We start from the raw sequence: 21,147 nt of genomic DNA on the forward strand, positions 1-21,147 counted from the left end.
TTGTACAATTGTGGGACACCAGTTTCTGAATTGAACAGACAATTAGGTTGGTTAATCAATTTATGAATTGAATAGGCAATAAGCTCTTTTTTGTATCAACTGTGCAACTATACCGAACAAAATATCCTATCTATCGTCTTTGACGACATTAGTAAAAACGATTGAAAACACAATTTTCAAAAAACAATAAAGTAACATATTGAAACTTTAAACAAGATGAAATTAGATCTTACAGTGATTGAAACTTAGATTACGTTTAAAAAGCTGATATTTCTCATTGCCAAGCCATGTTAATATGGGACTAAGCAATCGTTCCAGAAATTATTATTTTTCTAAATAAGATAAGCTATTTCATACTGTATCATAGACGCTTTATTTTATAAATTAAAAAAAAACTTTTTCCACGAGACAAGTTTTTCAAAGAAAAGTAAATAGATGCAAGGAACCAAGACTGAGCATAAGTAAAGTAAAATTATCTTCCAAGAGTGGAAATATCTCAATTCACCATCAATGAATAAATAAAACCCGAAACGAACAGAAATTACAATAAATAACTGAGTCAAACTCAAAACGAGCAGAAACAAACATGAGTAAGGCTGACAACCCCCATACCTTCTCAAAATCAGGACCTAATTTGTACTTAATTACAAATTTCATATATATATATATATATATATATATATATATATATATATATATATATATATATATATATATATATATATATATATATATATATATATATATATATATATATATATATATATATATATATATATATATATATATATATATATATATATATATATATATATATATATATATATATATATATGAAACAACCGATACTTATTGCTTAAAGTCTTTTAGTCTTAAAGTCTTTAAATCAATAGTTTTGATTTGTTAAAGTAAAAAACTGAAAAAATTGAGATTGTATCTGTTTTCTTTAACGTACAAATAATGTTCTGGTCTTAAGAAGGTATAAGGGCTTCTTACCTTTTTTTCAGCTCTGGGAGATGGGACAATCCTGAAGGCATTATTATATGTTCTTTGGACTGCTTTTTACTAAATGGCATTATCAGAATTTTGATCAGATACGTTTAGGGAAATGAAGGTGACGGGGGAAGGGGAGCTGTGTGCTCTCCAATCACTTTTGACTCTTAAAAGAGAACTAAAACCTTTAATTTCCAATCAACTGAGCCTCCTCTGAAGTTCATGCGACCACCACGTCTATAAAAACAATTTATATACCCGGCGCACAACATACAGTATTCACCTCCAGGCTGTGGGGGGATGGTGTCAACCTGAAAGCCTGATTACAAAATTTTCGGACTATTTTGAATAAAATAGCTATTTTAAAATATCTATCTTATGCATTTGGGGAAAAGAGAACGTATGGTGTTATTTTTTTTGTTTACCCTGTTTTTGTGTTTGAGGTGAGTTTTTTATTCTTTTCGTTTCACATTGAAGTGACTTTTCAAATCTATAAAAAATTATATTTTATCCTTGAATGCCACAACTACAATTGTGAGAAAAAAACGGTATACCCTGTCTTTTTACAATATCAATATTAAAACAACTTACCAAACTTATGATTCTTAAAGAAAATAAAACAAAAAAACAAGTTTTTTAAATGAAAGTAAGGAGCAACATTAAATCTTAAAATGAATAGAAATTACTCAGTATATGAAAGGGGCTATTCCTCCTCAATGCCCCGCTCTTTACGCTACAGTTTGACTCTTTCTCTTAACTCTACTTTTTAAAAGAGTAAGAAACTTTAGCGTAAATAGCGGAGCGTTGAGGAGGAAAAGCCCCTTTCATATACCGAGTAATTTTTGCTCGTTTTAAGTTTAAATGTTGACCTTTACTTTCATTTTAAAAAAAGCTTGTTTTTTTTATTTAATTTCTGGACGTTTTTGAATTAATGCATGTTTTTATCTTGGCTCTCGGCACATAAATAATTAAAATGAAATTTACATATTAATTAATTGCAATTAATCGGAATATTTTGAGAAAAAAGGAGCGAGGGAGGAGGCCTAAGTTGCCCTCCGATTGTTTGATTACTTAAAAATGCAACTAGAACTTTTGATTTTTTACGAACGTTTTTATGAGTAAAAAATATACATAACTTGCGAATTAACTTACGTAGCGAACTTCTATATTTCTATATTTTATTATATTCTATTCTATATTTTACGTAGTGAACTTTTATTGCGTATATGAGGGGGCTCATTCCCCGTCGATACATCGCTCTTTACACTAAAGCTTAAATTTTGTCCAATTCCTTAAGAATGACCCCTGAATCGCAAAGGGCGTGGAATAAATAGTTGAGATTAGTAAAAATACTTTAGCATAAAGAGCGAGGTATTACGAGGAGGTAAACCCCTCATATGCGTAATAATTTCTGTTCGTTTTAAGTTTTAATGCTGCTCTTCACTTTCAGTAGAAAAAATTTTTCATATTTATTTTTTTCATTGTTTTTTGAAAAACTCGCAAAATCCTACACCCCCTCCATTCAAAGTTCATTCCCCCATGGAAAGATCCCCCCACGTAACCCCCTTCCCCTCAACTCTCCTCCTTCCAAACCAAAAAAATCTCCCTGAAAACGTCTCCACACTTCCCAGTAACCATTACTATATGTAAACACAGGTCAAAGTTTGTAACTTACAGCCCCTCTCACGGGGATTGCGGGGGAGTAAGTTGTCCCCAAAGACATAGTTATTAGGTTCTTTGACTATGGTGAATAAAACGGCTATATCAGAATTTTGGTCTGGTGACTTTGGGGAAAAATGAGCGTGGGAGGGGGCCTAGGTGCCCTCCCATCTTTTTGGTTACTTAAAAAGGGCACTAGAACTTTTAATTTCCTTTAGAATGAGCCTTTCGCGACATTCTAGGACCACTGAGTCGATACAATCACCCCTGGAAAAAAACGAAAAAAAACAAACAAAAACACAAATAAAGAAGCATCCGTGATTTGTCTTCTGGCAAAAAAATGCGAAATTCCACATTTTGTAGATAGGGGCTTTTGATGGTTAAGATTAATCTTGATGAAACTTATATATTTAAAATCAGCATTAAAATACAATTCTTTTGATGTAACTATTGGTATCAAAACTCTATTTTTTAGAGTTTCGGTTACTATTGAGCCGGGTCACTCCTTGCCACATTACCACGAACTGTTTGACTAAACAGTCATATTAAAAGCTAAGACGAGCAGAAATAAAACATGATAAAATCAGATCAAACAGTTCGTGGTAACGAACTGTAGTAAGGAGCGACCCGGCTCAATAGTAACCAATACTCTAAAAAGTTGAATTTTGATATCAATAGCTACATCAAAAGAATTGCATTTTAATACTGATTTTAAATATATAAGTTTAATTAAGTTTAGTCTTACCCATCAAAAGTTACGAGCCTGAGAAAATTTGCCTTATTTTAGAAAATAGGGGAAAACAACCCCTGAAAGTCATAGAATCTTAACGAAAATCACACCATCAGATTCAGCGTATCAGAGAATTAGAAGTTTCAAGCTCCTATCTAAAAATGTGGAATTTTGTATTTTTTGCCAGAAGGCAGATCACGGATGCTTGTTTATTTGTTTATTTGTTTTTGTTTGTTTTGTTTTTTTTCCAGGGGTGATCGTATCGGTCCAGTGGTCCTAGAATCTGGCAAGAGGGCTCATTCTAACGGAAAGGAAAAGTTCTAGTGCCCTTTTTAAAAGACCAAAAAAAAATTGGAGGGCACCTAGGCCCCCTCCCACGCTCATTTTTCCCCCAATCTTTAACCTCTCTTCTAAAACATTGGAACCCCAGGAAATCGAAACACTAGAAAAAGGTTCAAAATTGTCTTTTCTACCGAAACAGGTTCCTATGGCAGATATAGTTTCCTCTCTAGAGTCCGCTTTGCATAAACACTATCCTTCTGTCTCTAACCCGGATGAAGTTAGATCTGGTCTTATAAATATCCTTTATAACAGCCAAAAAAAGTTTAAGCCTCCTACCAATTCCACACCGAAAAATTTGCATGACATAAAAATACTATCTAATCTCCGAAAAAATCCTTCTTTTATAATAACCATAGCAGACAAAAGCAATTCACTTGTTGTCATGAATACGACAAGACTATGACAACAAAATTCTTTCACATTTAAATTACATAATTACATATAAAACAATTGCTCATGATCCTACTGATCAGTTTGCTAATAATATTATAAATGAATTAAAATAGCTGAAACAAAATGGTAAAATCACCCCACACCTATACAATAAGGTTTTCCCCCGTGGTAGTGTCTGTCCTAAACTCTACGGTTTACCAAAAATACATAAACAGGGTATTCCCTTAAGACCTATCGTAGCTTGTACTAAAGCCCCCGCTGCCAATATTGGGAAATGGCTTTGCACAGCTTTCAAACCTTTACTGTATTCTCAAAATTTATATATTCGTAATTCGGCAGATTTGGTTAAAAAAACTTAGCAACACACGTATTTCAGAAAACACAATAGTTAGTAGTTTTGACATTGTTTCCATGTATACAAATATAGATGTGACTATTTCTGAGGAATTATTCAAAATAAAATAGAAGAAACTTACCACTTAATCGAGGCTTCAGCGACAGGAATTGATTGTGAAGTTTTAATGACTCTTGTTAAAATTTGTAATAAGTTTTCTATGTATTTTCAATTTCGCAATTGTTTTTATCAACAAAAAAAATGATTTACCCATGGGGGCAAATTTATCCGGGCTACTAGCAAATATTTATGTCAAGAATCTTTAGAATTGGGCATTGAATTATTATTTTTTTAAAAACGTCTATTGGGGTCGTTGTATGGATGACGTAATTTCACTTTGGAATTATGGGGAAGCTGAACTTCGGGGCTACTTGGATCATCTTAACACTTATGACCGAAATTTGCAGTTCACCCTAGAATTTGAAAATAAACTACCGTTTTTAGATGTTTTTTTTTTTTAATTAATTATTATTCTTTATGCTGATAAAGAGTAATGCTGCTTATTCGTAATGCTTCGTATTAATTATTCGTAATGCTGATAAACTGGATTTTACTATCTATCGAAAGCCAACACAAAACAATAGATATCTTCACTTTAATTAAAATCACCCCCCCCTCCCACAAGTTAAAAGAGCAGTTGTAACTTCCCTCATTGATCGTGCCCTGAATATTTGCTCCGATTCGTATATAAATGCAGAAATAACCATTATCAGAGATATTCTTTTAGGCAATGGATACCCCATTCCTTTTGTCAATAAAATAATTAACCGTAGAATAAAAAGACATTCTTGTAAAATCGAAGAAGATACTTCACAATGTGAGACTACTGATAAGCTTTCAAATATTGTCTATCTTCCGTATATCCCAAAGATCACAACAAAATTAAAAAATATATGCACAAAAAATAATCTGTACGTAGTTTTTACTAATAATTTTAAAATCATGAATTTTTTAAATTCCGGTAAAGATATGACCCTAGTTACCCGCCAAAGAGGAGTCTATCAAATACCCTGTGATTGCGGAAATTACTATGTCGGCAGGACCCATCAGAATCTAGAAAAACGGTCACAACAGCATCAAAATGACATAGACAAGGCCTTAATTTCAAATAGTTCCAGCAACTCCTTTGATTCTGCTTTAGGTTGGCATATATTTAATAATCCGTCCCGCACGATACTTTTAAAAACTCTTCACTCACCAGTAATGATTTTGGGATAAAACAGGTGGTTCGAGAATCAATCGAAATTAATCTCAAAATAAATAATAATATTTCTTTGAACAAGGACTTAGAAGAATACTCACTAAATTCTTTATACTCAAATTTAATTAAAAATGATCTAACAAAATATTTTACTAAACCGATTTATAATAGTACTGAACCAACTACGAAAAGGCCTTTGAGACAGGCTGCTAAACAAGCAAGTTTGGCTATAAGTAATTGCATCTAATCATTTTGTTCTCTTTAGTTTGAATGAGTTTATGTTCTGATTTCATTATTTTCGCCAGTCATGGTTGAACTTTGTTGAAGTAAGGATGCTAGGGCTGTTTAAAAAAATTAAAAGTTTAAAAATAAACTAAATAATTATTATTTAGTTTAATTCTCACAATTTGATATAAGTTCATTTATATATATATATATATATATATATATATATATATATATATATATATATATATATATATATATATATATATATATATATATATATATATATATATATATAAAAATATATATATATATATATATATATATATATATATATATATATATATATATATATATATATATATACTAGCTGTTGGGGTGGCGCTTCACGCCCCCCAAGCCCCCCCGCGCGCGTAAGTCGTTACACGCCATTGTAGTTGTGTCCCTGTGTCCCACCTGTGAATATATATAGATATATATATATATATTTATTTTTAACTACGTAAAACTTGCGAATATACAACATTCTTGGCTGTCCCATTGTTTGTGCATATAAATAGATTGTCAGGTTTACCGACTCTTGAACATGCAACATATAATTGTCCATGGGAAAAACAATCTGTATTCAGATCTATACCTCATTATTTTAATGATTGCCCTTGAGCTTTGTTGATGGTGATTACTAATCGAACATTCCCTGTGTCCCCGTCGTCATTTATATATCCCCCTGTGTCCCCTGGCGTCCCCGTTGTTGTTGTTTCCCTGTGTCCCGGTCGTCATTTGTGTCCCGGTGTCCCAGTCTGTAATTACTCTTTGAGTGTCGCGGTCGTCATTTATATTCCCTGTGTACCGGTGTCCCAGCCGTCATTTTTGTCCCGGTCGTCATTTGTGTTCCGGTGTCCCGGTCTGTATTTTCTCTTTGAGTATCCTGGTCGTCATTTATATTCCCTGTGTCCCGGTCGTCATTTGTGTCCCGATGCTTTGTTGATGGTGATTGCTAATCGAACATTCCTTGTGTCCCGGTCGCTTTCTCTTTGAGTGTCCCGGTCGTCATTTATATTCCCTATGTCTCGGTGTCCCGGTCGTCATTTTTGTCCCGATGTCCCGGTCTGTAATTTCGTCAGTCGACAAATATGACGTCAGTCGACACACAAACATGACGCCACTCGACAGACACACAGACAACTTATTTTTATATATATAGATGTCTCGGTGTCCCGATCGTCATTTATGTCCCGATTTCCCGGTCTGTAATTTCGTCAGTCGACAAACATGACGTCATTCGACACACAAACATGACGTCACTTGACACACAGACAACTTATTTTTATATATTTATATAGATATATAGTTTCTCTCTTGTTCTTGTATTGTGCTGAACACGGCCCTTGGACATAGGGCCGAAATATCCACAGAACTGATTTCCACTGTCTTGAAAAGATTTTCCCTATTGTCTCTACTTTGTGTTTGTTTGTTATGGAAAGGCAGTGTGGTATTCGTCGCTATTTTCGACTTACTCCCCCGTAGTCCCCGTGGGAGGGGCCTCAAGTTACAAACTTTGACCAGTGCTTACATATAGTAATGGTTATTTGGAAGTGTACAGACGTTTTCAGGGGGATTTTTAGTTTGGGGGGTTTGAGAAGAGGGGGATATGTTGGTTGAACTTTCCTTGGAGGAATCTGTCATGGGGGAAGAAAATTTTCATGAAGGGACGGCAGGACTATCTAGCATTATTTAAAAAATACAATGAAAAAATAGATATGAAAAAGTTTCTTCAACTGAAAGTAAGGAGAAGCATTAAAATTTAAAACGAACAGAAATTATCACGCATATGATGGGCTCACCTCCTCCTAATACCTCGCTTTTTTTAAAGCTAAAGTATTTTTAGTAATTTCAACTATTTATTCTACGGCTTTTGTGATTCATGGGTCATTCTAAAGAAATTGGAACAAAATTTAAGCTTTAGTGAAAAGAGCGAGGTTTTGACGGGGGTTGAACCCCTTCGTATACGTAATAAAAACATGAGAATACAGAAGTTCGCTACGTAAGCTAATTTTTAAGTTACGTATATCTTTTACTAATAAAAACATTCGTAAAAAAATTAAAAGTTCTAGTTGCCTTTTTAAGTAACCAAAAATCTGAGGGCAACTAGGCCTCCTCCTCCACTCGTTTTTTCCCAAAATCTTTCAATCAAAACTATGAGATAGCCATTTAGCTAAAAAAAAAAATATGCAAATTTCGTTTTAATTATTCATCTGCGGAGAGCCAAAATCAAAACATGCATTGATTGAAAAAACGTTCAGAAATTAAATATAAAAAAAACAAGTTTTTTTTAACGGAAAGTAAGGAGCGACATTAAAACTTAAAACGAACAGAAATTACTTCGTATATGAAAGGAGACGCTTCCTCATCAACGCCCCGCTCTTTACGCTAAAGTTTTTTACTGTTTTAAAAAGTAGAGTTAAGAAAAAGAGTCAAGCTTTAGCGTAAAGAGGCCGAAGGCCTCGACCGAGTCCGTTGATTTTTGAATTAAAAAAAGGGAATAGTTGTGGGAAAAAGTCAGAGTCATGGCCAATTGTAGAAAAAGCCAAGACAGATTGTCCAATTAAGTGGGCATCAAGTCAAGGTTAATTTTACCCCTTTGATTGCCGTTGTTACGTTGTCTCCCATTTATGCTACACCTCTCCGCGCATGCATGTCACTCCACAATACCGAACTAGAGTCAGGTTGATGAGGAAGCATCTCCTTTCATATACGAAGTAGTTTCTGTTCGTTTTAAGTTTTAATGTCGCTCCTTACTTTCCGTTAAAAAAACTAGTTTTTTTATGTAATACCGAACTAGAGTCAGGTTGATGAGGAAGTATCTCCTTTCATATACGAAGTAATTTCTGTTCGTTTTAAGTTTTAATGTCGCTCCTTACTTTCCGTTAAAAAAACTAGTTTTTTTATGTAATACCGAACTAGAGTCAGGTTGATGAGGAAGCATATCCTTTCATTTACGAATTAATTTCTGTTCGTTTTAAGTTTTAATGTCATTTCTTACTTTCCGTTAAAAAACTTGTTTTTTTATTTAATTCAAACATAAAACGGTGCTCGATAAACGATTGATAAGTCATTTTTTTACTGACAAACCTAGCAAAGCAGAATATAAGTGGTTAATGCTTAAATTACGTTTTTGTATCGAAAATAATCTATTGTATAACATATCTTTGAATTTTTTATTCTAGCATTGGTCTTTCTACAGAATAAATAAAAAAAAGTTTTTTAAAAAGTTTTTGAAAATAAGGAGTGACTTTAAAACTTGAAACAAACAGAAATTATTCCATATATGAGAGGGGTTGTCTCCTCCTCAACTCCCCGTTGTGACTCTTTGTCACTACTCTACTTTTTAAAACAATTAAAAAAACTTTAGCGTAAAGACCGAGGCGTTGTGGAGGGGACAACCCCATTCATATCCGGAATAATTTCTGTTCGTTTTAAGTTTTAATGTCGCTCCTTATTTTCAGTTAATAAAAACTTTTGTTTTATTCAATTTCTGACCGTTTTTGAGTTAATATCTGTTTTGATTTTGGCTCACCGCACATAAATAATTAAAACGAAATAAATATATTAATTTTTTTGGCTAAATGGCTTTCTCGTAGTTTTTTTAGGAAATGGGAAAACTACTACTACTACTACTAATAACTCACTGCAGCACCAAGCCGCCTGAGGCCAACACAGCTACGCACGCTCCTCCTCCAACCTAATCTATTTAAAGCCTCCCTCTTTACACCCTCCCAGGAAGTTCCCATTTCCTTTAAATCCTTATTTATGACATCCTCCCAACCCAGACAAGGACGACCTGCTTTCCGTGTAGCCCCAGACGGTTGGCCAAAAAGGACAATCTTCGGTAATCTGTCATCCTTCATCCGTAGAACGTGGCCTAGCCATCTCAACCTTTCTTTCATTATAGCCCCAGAAAGCGGGATTGAACCACACTTTTCGTACAACCTACTGTTTGAAATACGGTCAGTCAGCCGGGTACCCAGAACAATCCGTAGGCAATTTCTCTGGAAAACATCTAGTAAATTTTCATCTGCTTTTCGGAGTGTCCACGCTTCAGAGCCTTATTTGACCACTGTCATCACTGTAGCTTCCAATATTCTAATCTTGGTTTGTAGGCTTATCTTTCTATTCTTCCAAACTTTTTTTAACTGTGAAAAAACACCCTGAGCTTTAGCTATTCTACTTTTAACATCTTCACTGCTCCCACCATCTTTACTAATAATACTACCAAGGTAACTGAAGCTCCCAACCTGATCAATCTTTTCGTTACCTAAGGTCACCTGTTCATCTTCACTTATTCCTAACCTTAGTGACTTAGTCTTCTTAACATTAATTTTCAAGCCTATTTTAGCACCCTGAACTCGTAAAACCTCTAAAAATTCATTCATTTTGCTCACACTTTCATCTAATATGCTTAAATCATCAGCATAATCTAAGTCCAGGAGCGTTCTTCCTCCCCATTTGATTCCATGGTCTCCAATTGCCTTTCCTGTGCTCCTTAAGACGAAGTCCATCAAAATGATCCATATAAAGGGGGATAGAACACAACCCTGCTTAACTCCTGATTTATTACAAAACCAGTTGCTAACCTCATTTCCTACCTTAACCGCAGCAGTATTATTCTCGTACATAGCGCAAATCACTTTAATGTATTTTTCTGGTATACCATATAACGATAAGACCTTTGTTAACGCTGTTCTATCAACAGAATCGAAAGCTTGCTCATAATCGATAAAACAAAGAGGTGGGGGAGGGAGCCTAGTCACCCTCCAATTTTTGGTTACTTTAAAATGCAACTAGAACTTTTTATTTTTTTACGAACGTTTTTATAAGTAAATTAAATAAAAAAAAACAAGTTTTCTTCAATGAAAGTAAGGAGCAACATTAAAACTTAATACGAATAGAAATTACTCCCTATATGAAAGGGGCTTTTCCTCCTCAACGCCTCGCTCTTTACGCTAAAGTTTGACTCTTTCTCTTAACTTTATTTTTAAAACAGTAAGAAATTTTAGCGTAAAAAGCGGGGCGTTGAGAAGGCAAAGCCCCTTTCATAAACGGAGTAATTTCTGTTCGTTTTAAGTTTTAATGTTGCTCCTTACTTTCATTTAAAAAAAACTTGTTTTTTTTATTTAATTCTGGACGTTTTTGAATTAATGCATGTTTTGATCTTGGCTCTCCGCACATAATAATTAAAACAAAATTTGCATATTAATTAATTGCAATTAATCGGAAGATTTTGAGAAAAAAAGAGCGAGGGAAGAGGCGTAGTTGCCCTCCAAGTTTTTGATTACTTAAAAAAGCAACTAGAACTTTTAATTTTTTACAAACGTTTTCACTGGTATAAAATATACGTAACTTACGAATTAACTTACGTAACGAGGGCTCAACCCTCGTCGATGCCTAGCTCTTTGCACTAAAGCCTAGATGTTGTCCCAATTCCTTAAGAATGACCTCTGAATCACAAAGGCCGTAAAATAAATAGTTGAAATTACTAAAAATACTTTAGCGTAAAGAGTGAAGTATAACGAGGAGGTAAACCCCTCATATGCGTAATAATCTGTTTTCGTTTTAATTTTTAATGCTCCTTACCTTCAATGGAAAAAAAACTTTTTTTCCCCAAAAAAAATTCCCCTGAAAACGTCTGTACACTTCCCAGTAACCATTACTGTATGTAAACAATGATTTGTAACAAAGTTTGTAACTTGCAGCCCCTCCCCCAGGGACTGTGGGGAAGTAAGTCATCCCCAAAGATATAGTTATTAGGTTTTTTGACTATCGTGAATAACATGGCTATCTCAGAATTTTGATCCGCTGACTTTTGGCAAAAAATGAGCGTAAGAGGGGGCCTAGGTGCCCTCCAATTTTTTGGTCACTTAAAAAGGGCAATAAAACTTTTAATTTCTGTTAGAATGAGCCCTCTTTTGACATTCTAGGACTACTCAGTCGATACGATCACCCCTGGGAAAAAAAAACAAACAAAAAAACAAATAAACACGCATCCGTGATCTGTCTTCAGGCAAAAAACGCGAAATTCCACGTTTTTGTAGATAGGAGTTTGAAACTTCTACAATAAGGTTCTCTGATACGCTGAATCTGATGGTTTGATTTTCATTAAGACTAGATTGTATGACTTTTAGAGGGTGTTTTCCCTATTTTCTAAAATGAGGCAAATTTTCTCAGGCTCGTAACTTTTGATAGGTATAACTGATCTTAATGAAACTTATATATTTAAAATCAGCATTAAAATGCAATTCTTTTGATGTAACTATTGATATCAAAATTCCATTTTTTAGAGTTTCGGTTACTATTGAGCCGGGTTGCTCCTTACTACAGTTCGTTACCACGAACTGTTTGATAAAATAAGTAATTTACGAATTAACTTACTTAGCGAAGTTCTGTATTTGTGTATTTTTTTTCAAGTATATGGAGAGGGAGGGGTTCGCCCCCTCGTCAATACCTCGCTCTTTACACTGAAGCTTGAAATTTCGTCCCATTTTTTTTAAGAATGACTCCCGAATCCCAAAGAACATAGAATAAATAGTTGAAATTACTAAAAATACTTTAGCGTAAAGAGAAAAGTATTTTTGAGGAGACAAACCCCCTTATATACGTAATTTTTGCTATTTGTTTTTAAATTTTATTGCCGATCCTTACTTACTCCAACTTTTTTATTTATTTTCATATTGTTTTTTGTTTTAAATAATACTAGAAACTCCTGCACCCTTTCATAGAAATTATCTTCCCTCATGGTAAATTCCTCCATGGAAAGACCCTCCCATGCAACCCCCTCCCCCAACAAATCCCCCCATACCAAAAAACTATCCCTGAAAACGTCTGTACACTTCCCAATAACAATTACTATATGTAAATAATGGTCAAAGTTTGTAACGTACAGCCCCTCCCCCGGGGACTGTGGGGGATTAAGTCGTCTCCAAAGACATATTTGTTAGGTTTTTTTACAATATTGAACAAAATGGCCGTCTCAAAATTTTGATCCATAGAACTTATAATTTCCATTAGAATGAGCCCTCTCTTGACATTCTAAGACCACTGGGTCGATACGATCAACCCTGGGAAAAAAACAACAAACAAACAAATAGACACGCATGCATGACATGTCTTCTGGCAAAAAATACAAAAGTCACATTTTTGTAGATAGGAGCTTGAAACTTCTACAGTTGGGTTTTCTGATACGTTGAATCTGATAGTGTGATTTTCGTTAAGATTCTATGACTCTTAGGGAGCAATTTCCCCTATTTTCTGAAATAATATAAATTTTCTCAGGCTCGTAACTTTTGATGGGTAAGACTAAAATTGCTGAAACTTATATATTTAAAATCAACATTAAAGTGCGGTTGTTTTGATGTAATATTACTGGTATCAAATTTCTGTTTTGTAGAATTTCGGTTACTATTGAGCCGGGTCGCTCCTTACTACAGTTCGTTACCACGAACTGTTTGGTATAGGAATTCTTGTTTGGTTTTTATTCTATTTTTGTGTTGTTTTTTTTGTAAATAACGCAGAAATAGAATAAGGTCTTTTGGCCACTGAACTTTTCATGAATGCTACACAATTAAATATTAAAAAAAGTATTGACAAAAAAAATAATAAAAAAAAGTAAAGGCTTTTTCTTGTGAAAATCAGGGTATGGGGGAATTGAAGTCCCACAGATGGAGGGGTAAATTTTCAATGGAGTTAATTACGCCAGACACTTTTTGCCTAAGCTCGCGTCACACACCAAAGCTTGATCCCCCGGCATTATTCTCATAATAGAGAAAATGACCAATGAATCAAAAACAATAAAATTAAATAATTAAATAATAAAATAAAATAATAAGATAAGTGCAAAAATTTCACACATGAAATTTTTGGGTAAGTTATGACGTATCCTTTAGTTGCCCAAGGATTACATTCCCATGTTAGGAGAGCGAACCGATATTTTTCATTCCAGCAATAGTTTTACCGGCGTTGTTTTGTTTCCATTGCCGAGAAAGTAGGCTAAAGAGGCACAAGATATAGAAAATTCGGAGCTGCACAAGAGTCCTACAGTTTAGCTATTATCTGGCTAATTCATTTGTGTTACTGGTAATTAGGGGGCGACAGGTTAGCTGGTGTAGGCCCTTAACCCTCAAGATATTTCTTCAACCAGAAAATTTGTCTTAAAAAAGCATGTAAAAAAGACAATTGCATTATATAGTTTATGTGCTATAGAACTAATACTGAGGTTCAGCTTCAAGTTCATTCTCAGTAGCAAAAAGGTACACGATTGGATTGGCAGTTCACTGAGTTTATTTTATTACTTTGTGAAATATTCAGCTATTTAAAAAATAAGGGCAATTGTGATTTTTTTTTGCATTAAGCAAACAAGGATGGGATTTCCCAATTCCAACATTAGCGAGTCATCTACCTCTTTGGAGTTGCAAGATACTACAAGGGTTGCAAACGCTTTTGAGTCTAATACGTCCACTCTGTTCTCGAACAGTAACTTCAAAGCACACTCCCTCAAAGTCTATTTTTTCAGGAATATCAGTCACTTTTAAAACTAATCATCCTCACTTGTTGCAGTGTCAAGGCTTCATCTGCTGCCAAACCTTAGACTCAAGATATGTCCTAAACTTTTCAATCATCTGATCAAAGAAAGTTGGCATTTGGATTCACTGTCTAATTTCAGATGGCTGTCTTCATCAATTGACGACACTTTTTGCAGATTTTCTCTTTTTGCATTGAAGCAGCTAGACATCGTTCCCTAGTTGCCTGGTTAACTAGGCAACCTTTACACTTCAGACAGTGTAAGGGTCCCAACTGAATGTTACAAAAGTCACCAAAAATACAGTTCCACAATGTTTGTAATTATCCGCATACGTCATAATTCTGTTTCGGAGAAAAAGCAGGATGGCATCATGAATCAGTTAGACACAAAAGGAAAGTTAAGGTATAAAAAATTGCCAGAACTTGAGGGTAATTGTTGAATTTGTATCATGAACAGCTTCTCTTTTTGGTTAGCAGGGAATGCGACTTTATTTAAATTTTGGAGCCATATTGAACTCACAATCATGACTGTGGCTGAGCTCTCTTTTTTATTTCTTTTTTGTTTGCTATTCTTGCAGAATTGACTATACCACTGCCACTTCAGAAAGAAAATTTTCCATGCTTAACAGCTGACGAAGGAAATACGGAATTTTCTTCAGAATTAACAAACTTTCTCTGACATTTTTTTTCTAAGAGATTTAAAGCAACAAAGTAACTAAAGGGATTGAATGCATAGGAAAAGAGTGGCGGATTGTTAGGTAAGACAAAATAGAAACTGATTTCAATTCCAGAATTAAAGAAAATAGTTGTAGAAGTGTTTAGACTTTTTTAGTAAGTGGAGCAAGTTTTCTTAGTCCCGTATCCTCTGTCAGATGGCTTAAACTTGACATATTATATATTATCGAGTAATGTCAATCCTTCTAAATATTTTTCGATCATAAAACTCTTTTTCAGTCCAAGTTCACAGTCCTGGTTGAATTTCACTGAGGCAAAGATGCTGGGACTGTTTTGAAAAACTGTTCATTTTAGTTTTATTGATTTTATCCTCTTGTAAGTTATTTTATATTATATATCATGGTATTGCTGAGGACAGCCCTTGGACATAGGGCCGAAATAGTCATACTAATTTGTTTCCCACTGTCTCGAGAAATTCCCTATTGTTCTTCTTGTTTTTGGTGTCTGGGAAAGGTAAAATCGAAATTGGTCACTAATGTCAGTGGTCCGAGGGGTCTCCAACTTTATAAGTGAATTGGGTAACATTAAAAAAAAATTGATCGAGAGCAACGAAAGATTACATAAGGATAGAAAATGAGAACCCATACTCACTAGAGTGTAAACTTAAATCTTGATATTTACAGGGACAATGAAGTAATGGACAATGCAAGTTTACTCAGTAAATAAGGATTAAGATAAGTCACCCATGGGACAGTTACTGAAGATCAGACAGTAAAACGAACGTGTGATGAAATGGCTAGTCCCCATAGTAGACCTGGGACACCTCACAATTGTGCAAATCAGTGATCAGATTATTTCACGAGAGAGAAGCTGATCGGTAAATTCTGCTGCTAGTGGTCAGAGTTTCGGAAGAGCTGCTTCTGTATTTAGTTTGAAAGATGGAAGCCTGACTTCTCTTGCTGGTGTGCAGTATAATACCCTCGTTAGAAAATAGCCTGAGGTGTATTTAGCTCAGCAGGGCGTGAGAAGGGGCAAAAGAAATAGTAAAAATATTAGCCTTTTAGAGCAGGATAAAGGCGCGAAAAAAATGCTCAAGCAAGAGAGGCAAATCAAGATTACAAATCATTTGCCCCTCACCAGATAGTGAAAGCCCCAGTTTTTTTCTCAGGAGAATACTATTTGGGGGGGGGGGTTCAAATTAGACTCTGAGAACCAGTTAAAATTCCCAGGATAGGGAATACAGGGTCATAATGAACCGCGTTTATGTTCTGTTGTTTGGAATTTGCAAGGTTATATTAGGGAAAAGTTAGAAAAACTATCAGAGTGAAGTAAATGAGCCAGTTGTGAAAGTAGGGATGTTTTTTGCCTTGTTGCAATGTATAATTCTCTAGATTATTTTTCGTCATGCGAAGATTTTAATGTTTTTTTGAGTGTAGGGGAAAAGTTTCTGGAAACGGTAGATATTATGTAAGAGTTTTTATGCTTGTAAGGAAGGGTGTATTTAATTTATTTCGTAGGCTAAAAAGTGAGTCTAAAAATTTATTTTGGTTATTATTGTCAGTCAAAAATGTTCACCTTGTGGTGTGTGTTATATATTTGCCTTCGAACATATACATGAAAATAAATAGCACAAGAAGCACACATGTATAAAGAATATACTGTTGTCGCAAATTTGTTTTTCAAGGGGACTTCAATGCATATAGTATTGCAGAGAATGAGTTGAAGATTGGTGAGCCCCATGTAAATGAAACAGGTCAGCATATTTATTGGGTAGATGAAAGATCTACGTGTGAGGAAAGAATCCGTAAACCTCTTTGGATAGCAAAGGAGAAAGAAGAATTGGTTAAGATGGAACTAGGAAGTGGGAAATTTTAGAATGATTGTAATTCGATTTTGACTTTTTCAGAACCAGCTGAATTGGATCAAGCCGTTTCGGTATTTTTAGATAGAATTTATCTTCGAGCCTTTACCTCAGGATAGGAATCATCCAGCCATTAAAGATAAGGGTTTGTTCGATGAGGAACGTAGGCAGAAAATGAAGAGTTTATTAGGGTTTTCAGGCTACTTAAAGCAATAGATCCATTAGATCAAGAAAAAAATTGGTGTAGGCTAGCTGAATAAGGAAATTAAGGTCAGGTTTTAATATGGTTAAAAGAGTTAAAAAGAGAGATAGGAAGATGAAGACTAACGAGGAACTAAAGAGAGCTTATGGTATGAATAACCCTAGAAAGTTTTCCGACTAAAAAGTTTGGTCGGTAGTTAAATGTTCAATCCAGGGCCTTGGAATAAGAAAAGATCGCTTGTTGAGACGTGACGAGAGAATTTTGAAAATAAGGAGTCAGATCATGTCAGGGCAAATGAGTCAAATGATTCAGAGGATAGAAAGTTAGGGCCAGTGACGGTAACATATCTTCTAAGACAGAACGATTACGTTTTAGTTAGGCCTGTATCTCACCAAGAAATTTGGGATCACTTGAAAAAAATGAATGGCAGTTCATGTCCAGGAACAGATGCTACATCTACAAAGGCCCTGAGGCTAGGAAGGATAACTTTAAAACTTATTTTGGCCGCAATCTCTTCGTTTGTAGTTGGTGTCGCTCTTGGGACACTTTGGTAGCATCGCCTCTTTTTAAGAAAGGTAATGAGAAGTTACATGAAAAATGTCGGTCTATCTTTATGGGAAATGTGGTAAGTAAATTGTATATCAGAAGAGAAAACCTACTATTTTGTAATTATATTAATTAAAATTATTAAGTTTAAGTTTAACTTGAGAGAAAAATAAATGTCTATCAACTAAATATCATAGCCTTCCCATGAACTTGCAAAGGCAAATTGTCCTAAGGGCGTGTCAGAAACACATGTCTAGCACTTCTAATAAGGAAAAACTTATAATTTGAGATGAGGCTATTCATCAAAAGAGAAAACTTACTATTGTATGATTCTAGTAATTAAACTGATTGAGTTTAAGTTTAGTTTGAAAGAAAAATAAATGTTTAGTTTGAAAGAGGAAACATCAGAATGCTAATCCGAAAAGATAAGCCTTTTATTATTCTATTAAACAAACTTATTAAATTTAAGTTTAGTTTGAAAAGAAAACAAAAGTTGTTCAACTAAATATCCTAGCCTGCCCATGAACTTGTAATGGCAAGTTGTCATGGGTTCTGCTAGTAGCATTTATTTATCTACGGCTCGGCTGTTCTTCTAATAATAAAAACTTATAACAGGACACTAAGAATGCTAATCGGAAGAGATAATAGTTATATAATTCTATTAACTAAACCGATTAAATTTCAGTTTAGTTTGAATGAAAAGCAAAATTCGTTCACCTAAATTTCCTAGTCTGCCCACGAACTTGCAACGGCAAGTTGACATGGAGTTGTGCTAGTAATATATATTTATCTATGGCTCCTCTGTTCTTCTAATAATGAAAACCTACAATATCATAATCAGACTTCTAATCAGACGATATAATCCTTTCATAGTTCTATTAACTGAACTGATTAAGTTTCAGTTTAGTTTCAATGAAAAGCAAAAGTCGTTCAACTAAATTGCCAAGTCTGCCCATGAACTTTCAACGGCAAGTTGTCATGGGGTTGTGCTAGTAATATATATCTATCTATGGCTCCTCTGTTCTTCTAATAATGAAAACCGACGATATGATAATGAGACTACTAATCGGACAGATAATCCTTTCGTAATTCTATTAACTAAACTGATTAAGTTTAAGTTTAGTTTGGATGAAAAACAAAAGTCGTTCAACTAAATTTCCTAGTCTGCTCATGAACTTGCAAAGGCAGGTTGTGATGGGGTTGTGCTAGTAATATATATTTATCTTCGGCTTGTCTGTTCTTCAAATAAAAAAAAACCTATAATAAGACAATAAGAATACTAATCGAAGAGATAATACTTATACAATTCCTTTAACTGAACTGATTGAATTTGAGTTTAGTTTGAACCAAAAACAAAACCCATTCAACTAAATTTCTTAGTCTGCCCATGAACCTGCAACGTCAAGTTGTCATGGGTTGCATTAGTAATGTATATTTATCTACAGCTCCTCTGTTCTTCTAATAATGAAAACCTACGATATGATAATCAGATTGCTTATCGCACAAGATAATCCTTTCATAATTATATTAACTAAACTGATTATATTTGAGTTTAGTTTGAACGAAAAACAAAAGTCGTTCAACTAAATTTCCTAGTCTTCCCATGAACTTACAAAGACAAGTTTTCATGGGGTTGTGCTAGGAATATACATTTATCTACGGCTCGGCTGTTTTTCTAGTAATAAAAACCTATCATAAGACAATAAGAATGCTAATCGGAAGAGATTGTCCTTATACAATTCTATTAGCTAAATTGATCAAATTTGAGTTTAGTTTGAACGAAAAAAAAGTCGTTCAACTAAATTTCCTAGTCTGCCCATGAACTTGCAAAGGCAAGTTGTCATGGGGTTGTGCTAGCAAAATATATTTATCTACGGCTCCTCGGTTCTTCTAATAATGAAAACCTACGATGTGAAAATCAGACTGCTAATCGCAAAAGATAATCCTTTCATAATTCTATTAACTAAACTGATTAAGTTTAAGTATAGTTTAAATGAAAAACAAAAGTCGTTCAACTAAATTTCCTAGTCATCCCATGAACTTGCAAAGACAAGTTGTCATGGGATTGTGCTAGTAATATATATTTATCTACGGCTGGGCTGTTCTTCTAATAATAAAAATCTATAATAAGACAATAATATTGCTAATCGGAAGAGATAATCCTCATACAATTCTTTTTACAAAACTGATTAGATTTGAGTTTAGTTTGAACGAAAAACAACAGTCGTTCATCTAAATTTCCTAGTCATCCCATGAACTTGCAAAGACAAGTTGTCATGGGGTTGTGCTGGTAATATATATTTATCTATGGCTGGGCTGTTCTTCTAATAATAAAAATCTATAATAAGACAATAATATTGCTAATCGGAAGAGATAATCCTCATACAATTCTCTTAACTAAACTGATTAGATTTGAGTTTAGTTTGAACGAAAAACAACAGTCGTTCAACTAAATTTCCTAGTCATCCCATGAACTTGCAAAGACAAGTTGTCATGGGGTTTTGCTAGTAATATATATTTATCTACGGCTGGGCTGTTCTTCTAATAATAAAAATCTATAATAAGACAATAATATTGCTAATCGGAAGAGATAATCCTCATACAATTCTCTTAACTAAACTGATTAGATTTGAGTTTAATTTGAACGAAAAACAACAGTCGTTCAACTAAATTTTCTAGTCATCCCATGAACTTGCAAAGACAAGTTGTCATGGGATTGTGCTAGTAATATATATTTATCTACGGCTGGGCTGTTCTTCTAATAATAAAAATCTATAATAAGACAATAATATTGCTAATCGGAAGAGATAATCCTCATACAATTCTTTTTACTAAACTGATTAGATTTGAGTTTAGTTTGAACGAAAAACAACAATCGTTCAACTAAATTTCCTAGTCATCCCATGAACTTGCAAAGACAAGTTGTCATGGGGTTGTGCTGGTAATATATATTTATCTATTGTTTTTGCTGTTTTTCTAATAACAAAAACCTACATTAATACAATAAGAATGCTAATCGAAATAGGTAATCCTTATACAAGTTTGAGTTTAGTTTCAACGAAAATCAAATGTCGTTCAACTAAATTTCCTTGCTTGCCCATGAACTAGCAAAGGCAATCGTCATAGGGTTGTGTTAGTAATATATATTTTTCTAAGGCTCGTCTGTCCTTCTAATAATAAAAACCTATAATAAGATAATAAGACTGCTAATAATAATAATGTGTGTATCTATGGCTCGGTTCAACTTCTAATAATACAAACCTGTAATATGATAATGAGACTGCCAATCGGGCGAGAAAACCTACTATTTTGTAATTCTATTAACTAAACTGGTCAATTGATTAATTGAGAA

General features: G+C 34.1%; 1 protein-coding gene across 2 annotated transcripts in view; it reads right to left on the reverse strand.

Annotated features, from left to right (window-relative positions):
• Positions 1 to 21,147, reverse strand: part of LOC136028396 (galactosylceramide sulfotransferase-like) — a 53,481-nt gene that overhangs the window by 18,877 nt on the left and 13,457 nt on the right. The gene's annotated exons all lie outside the window — the stretch shown is intronic.

Source organism: Artemia franciscana, chromosome 6 (genome assembly GCF_032884065.1).
Source record: "Artemia franciscana chromosome 6, ASM3288406v1, whole genome shotgun sequence".
NCBI classification, from domain to species: Eukaryota; Metazoa; Arthropoda; class Branchiopoda; order Anostraca; family Artemiidae; genus Artemia; species Artemia franciscana.